Raw genomic sequence first — 7,268 nt, 5'->3', positions numbered from 1 at the left:
TTCATCCCAACCTGATTGTAATATCCATAATTTTTGCATCAACAGCTTCGCCACCACTGTCACTGGAGTGAGCCATCCTAATGGGTCAAAAATTCTCGCAATTAACGACAATATTTTCCTTTTAGTGAATTTTGACATTTCTTCGAATTTGATCTGAAATTTAAATTCATCTTTGACCGGATCCCATAAAACGCCTAAAGTTTTTATAGACTCGTCATCTTCAATCTTCAGCACATCATTGTTTCCTCTATCTGCTACGGACCACAGGATTTCTTCTTCATTTGAGAGCCATTTTCTGAGGTTGAACTTATGTTTGTTTAATTGGCTGGAAACTTTAGTTACAATTCTTTTGCATTCGTCGATTGAATCCGCACCAGTCATCAAGTCATCCATATAAAAATCTTCTCTGATTATTCTCTTCATTAAGGGTTCTACTTCTGGATCATCTCCTATCTTAAACAGTGTCCTTACTGCTAAGAATGGTGCTGCTGTTATTCCATAAGTGACCGTGGTTAATTTATACTGCTGAACTGTTCCATGGTCATTCTCTCTCCATAGGATATATTGATACTCCTGATCAGCTGGATGTACTTTAATTTGACGATACATTTTTTCTACGTCCGCCGTTACCACATAGCGCCACATGCGCCATTGTAGCATTATGTCTCTCTGCAGTTTAGGCCCCGTATACATTATTTCATTTAGACTTCTTCCATTTGTTGATTTTGCTGATGCATCGAAAACCACTCGTACCTTCGTAGTCAAGCTTCCTTCTCGTATGACTGAATGGTGGGGCAAGTAAAACTTCCCTTCAGCTGCTGCTGGCACCTTTTCCATATGTCCTAACTCCTCGTATTCCTTCATAAAATTTGTGTAGCTGTCTCGTAGATCAGGACAGCGACGTAGTTTCTTTTCCATGGAAATGAGCCTTGCTAATGCCAGGCCTTTTGAATCACCGAGTGTTTTATCTGTTTTCAGCGGCAATGCCACCACAATTCTGCCGTCATCTTCTACCACTGTCGATTCATCATACAATTGCATGCACCAGTCATCTTCTACCGACATGTCTGCTGTTGTTTCCACTTCCTCTAGCTCCCAAAACCTTTCCAAGTTCGTCACTGCTGCATGATATTTTCGGGATTTATTTTTGAGTTGTACTTTTCCCGACAAAATCCAGCCAAGTTTGGTTTTTTGTGCAAAGGGTCCTTTATCTTTTCTTTGGCCATCTTCCATGATTTCAGCATAAAGATCACCGCCGATGATTAAATCCACTCTGTCCGACTTATTGAACAAAGGATCAGCTAACGAATAGTTTTTCCATTCTTCCATATTGATATCGAATGACTCTTCCGGCTGGGCACTCATGACTGTTGGTAGCACTAAAGCTTCTGTGCGGAAGAAATCGTTGCTCAAAAATCGAGGTTTGATCTCTATTTCCAACTTATGTTTGGAGACTCCAACGGGCGTACTGCCAAGTCCATGAATTACTGTATGGTTTTTAATTCGCGGAAGTCCCAGAATCTGAGCGGCTTCCTCCGATATAGACGTAAGTTAAGACCCTTGGTCTATAATTGCTCTCATCGTCACATATTCTCCGGATACTGTGCGCACTTTGACTTGTGCTGTAGCTAGTAACACAGTCGAAGGACTTTCTTGCGTCACCATCGTTGATTTTAAACCGCTTGAGTTCTTATTCGTATTCGTCGTCTTACTTCCTTTTTGCTCGTTCACGTGCAGTAGCGAATGATGCCTTCCCTTGCAGGTTTGACATACTCGGTTGCTGAAACATTTTTTGTCTGTATTATGACTTAGACAGAAGCAGCATAATCGCTTTTCTTTAGCCTTGCTTTTTCTTTCCTCCGGCGTCATAGATAACAATTTTCTGCATTCAATCATCTTATGTCCTACTCCATTGCAGACGAGGCACGACTCTTGTGCTTGGCTGAACCTTTTTTCCAATTTTCCTGCTTTATTCGCCTTGAAAGATTCACCTGCTGCTTCCAACGCCAAATATTGGTTTTCCAAAAACTGAATTACGTCATTTAATTTCTGGATTTCCCTTGGCTTTCTTACTTGTTGCTCGTATAGCCTCAATCCATGTTTGTCAAACTTCCTCAAAATTATTCTTGCGACAAAAACTTCGGTGTTTTCCAAAGGTATATTTATTGACTTGAGTCCTTGAATACTATTTTTTGTTGTATCCAGGATCAGTTTCACGCTGGTCGTGGACTCGCTATCCATTGTTGGCTGATCCAAAATGGCATCAACCATTTGATTGAACAGCACCCTCCGATTCTCGTATCTTTCTCTCAATAAATTTAACGCCTCTTCATACGAATTATCCTGCGTCCTGAGGTGCTGTATTATGCGGCTCGCCTCTCCTTTCACCGCCGCCTTTAGCCTATGCATTTTTTCCACGTTGGTGTAGTACGGTGCATCGTGCACTAGGATCTTGAATAGGTCGTGAAAAGATTCCCATTCACTTATATCTCCACTGAATTTCGGAACTTCAACTTCCTTTTTATTTATAATGCTGTACGGTTGCTCCACCCTCTCTGCTACTTTCGGCTGAGCTTCTCTTATCGCTGCTGCCCTTCTGGACTTCATCTTTAACAGCTCTCTCCATTGTCCCTGAATTTCTCGATCGGTTTGTACCTCCCTTTCAGCGGTTGATACAAGCTTTCCAATAGAATCAACTGCTCTTTCTAGCTCACTTTCCGTCATAAGGCTATCCATTAAATCTATGTACTCTTCCATTTCTTGTAAAAGATTTCTAGCCTCTACCTCGTTCTTGGTCGGTGCCGATTTTTCACACGATTCGTCCTCCAGGGTATATGGCCCCACAGCCGCATCCCTTTTTTCTGACGCCTTTTTTGCCCAGATTTGAGGCCCCCTCGCTGCTTTTGCTCGCCGTCACCACCGTATCCATTGCCGCAATCTTCTTTAGACTCGGCATTATAGGGACCCGACATTGATCGCTCCTTGCACTCAATGCATCCCTTTCTTCCGTTTTTTGAACTAGATTTGGAGCCTCCGTATTTCTATCTTCATCGTCTACCGCCACCAGTTTTGTTTCTTCTCCAGGTTCTGTTGCTTCTTGCAATCGCATTCTTTGTGATTCCATCTCAGACTTTTTAATGGCTTGAATTAATGTCTGGATTTGCCTCATCACTTCCTCACCCTGCTTGAATATCTCCTTGTTGCAGGAGACACCAGCTGTGCAAGCCGCTGATATCGCTTTTTGTTTAGCTTGTACGAACAACTCCCACTTGCCTTTGGCTTTTGTTTCAATTGCGGCCACTCTAGTCGTGCGTTCTTTGTCTTCCAGTTCCTCCTTACATTCCAGCAGCCCGCTGTAGCTGTCCTTTAAATCTTCCTCAAATCTGTTCAATTTAAACATTTTTTTTTATAACAATTTAACTGGTTCTTTTATTTATTTATTTTTTTAACGGATCGATGGACCAAATGATTACGCGGAAAAAAGATGCACTTCGTTTGGTTGTTTTTACTACACTACTTTATTCAATACAAAAAGATTCTTAATAACTAAATATGAAAATTTTACTTAACCTCCCTAAACTAGAGTGTTGAAGCGAGAGGGAGACCAAATGTGTATGCACCATCTCTGCCATAAAAATCACTTCATATCGTGATGGAACAGTTTTAAATACTCCCTCATGTATTCTGAGTTTTGATCTTTATGATCTACCAGATAGCATAGAAATTGGCATGATAAATTGCAAAGTGCGCGATTATGTTCCGGATCCTATACAATGTAATAAAAAATGTTTTAAGTTAGGTCACACTAAAAAAATTCTGCAAAAACAGTCCCATTTGTGAAGTATGTTCTGCTCTTGTACACGATCCAACACCCTGCTTAAAAATTGAATGCACTAATTGTAACCATGCACATAGATCTAACAACAAAAAATGTCCAGTCTTTCAACAAAGAAAAGAAATTCTAAAAAACAAAACGATAAATAAATGTTCTTTCAAAGAGGCAATCCAATGCACTCCTAAATCAGACACATTTGAAATACCAACTGAGACTCTGGAAAATGCAGTAGCAGAACGAAAAATGAGAATTAGAACGTTTTCAGACGATAAGGTTTGACTGCCCAAAAACGTGGTTTCCGTTTTGACTCTCATTCGTAATTTTCACATCTAGTGTTGCGTTTTTGAAGTCATTTTATACAAGCGTACTTTTTGAACAAAAAGAAGTACGGTTTTACATAAATGTACCAAAAATATTTATGTGTGTATTGTATTTTAACATTTTAAAATAGAGTAATTCTTGTAAATTCCACAAAATCAGGTACAACGAATGGGTTAAAATTGTTAATAACGAATACCGTAATAATTGTTAACACCTGAGGGTAAGAAGATTCCTGCGTTACCGGCGTAAAATTCATACATTTTTTATTTCAAAACATTTAACATAATTTCAATCACGATAAAATAAAAAATAAATAAATTTTACAAAATCATAACATGTACATGAACAAATTTTTACACAAATTTATTTCATTAACTAATTTATTAAAAAAGTACTTATGTACGTTTTCGTTCACTTAATTCCACATTTTGTTTCAACACTGGCACAATTTGCGAATGAGAACCAAAACGGACAACGCGTTTTTGAGCAGTCAAACCGCATCGTCTGAAAACGCACTTAGCAAAATAAAAATACACAATACCGTTAATGAGAATCAATCATCATCACCTACAAGCACCAATCTAGGCCTAACCAAAGAAGCAGAAATAACTACAGAAAACAAAACCAAAAACAATTTATCATCAATTCCCAAAACAGCCACACAAAACACAACAACAACTAACAAAGAACAAAACACTCAAAGTACAACTTCAAACGCTAAAGGAACAACTTCTCCCGAAGCAGAGCAAAACAAAGTAGATAGAGAGAAACCCGCTTGCGACGAAAATTCAAATTATCGCAATTTAAGTAGTCCAGAACTAGTTCTAATCAGTACTAGTACAAATATTGGCCCCCAAGTAATGCGAAGGGAACCAATTGTCACCTTTTCATCCCCAAGTAAACTAGGAGGCGTCAATTGCGACTTAATTAACTTAACTTAAACGACGAGTTGTATAAATAATTCACATTTACATTTTTTTTATAACTTTAATATAAATGAAGTATCCAATAACAGAAGCTAGTGTTGATGGACTGAATTTCTTCGTACATATTATTCATATTGTTCTGGTATAAAAAAGGAATACGAAGGAAATATGCAAATCGCCCTCTTCCTCTCTCTAACCGCTAGCAATTCCAGTTGTCGCAATTTAAATAGTCCTAAACTAGAGGTAAGTGGTACTAGAACACAATTGACCCATAAGTAATGCGAAGGGAACCAATTGACACCTATATATCCCCAAGTAAACGACGAAGCGTCAGTTGTGACTATTTCCCACCACTTTTTTTTATAAATAAACTGGTATATGACTGTAAACCTAGAACTAGTACAATACCACCTACAGGTAATGCATAGAGTGTCAATTGGTTACCTCCTATGTCATCCCCATGTTAAAATTTAAAGTTTTTGCGTGATTTCTGGTAGGAGAATTTTTTTCAGCCGAAGGTGGCGCGGGGCTTCGCTCAGTCGTTGTTTGTGTCTTCGGCCTTAACTTTATATCTTTATTTATATTCTCATGTCCAATTTTAGGATTGCACAGTGGAATATAAAGGGCTTAATTTACAACTACATAGACCTTCAATTACTGATAAAAGACCATAATCCAGACTTCATATCTCTTCAGCAGACACATATACCACACAATTCCAATTCAATATCCCCAAACACTTTTACCTCATACTCATCCAACCACATCGCAAACACAATCACCAAAGGAGGAATAGCTGTATTCATAAACAGCATTGCACACAAACGAATTTTCAATTCATCAAAAATTTTAAATATTGAAATAGAAGTTACTTTACATATTAAATTTACAATTATATCGATTTACATTCATCCAAATGAGACATTTGATGAAAATGATATACTCGACCTTTTCGAAAACATAAGTACACCAACCATTCTGATTGGAGATGTAAACATTTGGAACACTCTGTGGGGATCCAACAAAAACAAATCAAGGGGTGTTATTTTAGAAAACGCGCTAAACACACAAAATTTGTGCGTTCTTAACGACGGAAAACCTACTCAATTTTCTACTTTCCACACATTTTCAAACATCGACATTAAGTCTGTCTGGTTACTTTTCCAGCAAGAACTTTCTCAGAGAGCAAAGGGTTTTTATTCTCTTTTGCTAGAAAATTGTAAAAAGTGAACGGACACCTTCCCAGCAAAAACCAGCAAGCAATCAGCTGGCTTGCCAAAACAGAACAATTTGTCCGCCAATAAAGGAAGCAAACACGTTGTTTTTTATTAAAAATAAAGAGAAAATGTAACAAAAAAGTATTTTCCACTTTACAAATTTGTTCTCCATAAAACAATACAATTAGACTATGTTATTTCCACAATAAAATTGTTTTTTATTTTCACAAACATAAATGAGCAACAAATTAAAAACAGATGATTGATTGTTTTCAGGAAGAAGAAGAATTGCTAGTTGCTGCTGGAAGAAATTTGTCCAGCAAGAATTTGCAAACTCTCAGTGAAAGGAACTGTCAAAATGTCTCTCTCGAATCGCTCTCTTTTGCTGGTTTTTGTGTTAACAGACGACTTTCAGCAACAACCCAGCAAAAATTCGGATCCATTAGTCATTACGTAACCCATTACAAAGTAATGTAAACAAGCTTCTTTTCCCATTACCAGTAACCTGAAAAGTAATGGGATACTTCTTAAAAAAATTACAAGGCAAACCTACTTACTTTGCTCCTCACTAAGTAATGAGGACGGTGGCACAGTGAGTGTGTGTCCGACTATAAATCCTAGCGTTGTGTGTTCAACGCTCACTGTCGGCACGCGAGTTTTTTTTTTAATTAAAAAATAACAGTTCGTGTTGCACATGTGTACTGCACATTTAAGTTCTTAAGCGACCCTTAATATTCGTGGGAGTGGCATAGTGTGTAGTGTCTTTGGCTAGAAATCAGAGGGTTCGTGGGTTCAATTCGGGCAGACAGCGAAATAAAATAAAGTAAAAGTAAGAAGTGTGTGATGAAATTAAAAACAAATTCTCTACATCAACTGTTCTAAAAATAGAATTTTTTTAACTTACTTTTCAACTTCTAGTGGCCACAGAATAACTAGTTATTCTAGTGGTCACAAAATAACTACAAACTG

Source organism: Musca autumnalis, unplaced genomic scaffold (assembly GCF_047663935.1).
Source record: "Musca autumnalis isolate F117 unplaced genomic scaffold, ASM4766393v1 scaffold_4, whole genome shotgun sequence".
Lineage (NCBI taxonomy): Eukaryota > Metazoa > Arthropoda > Insecta > Diptera > Muscidae > Musca > Musca autumnalis.
This window is presented reverse-complemented; position numbering follows the sequence as displayed.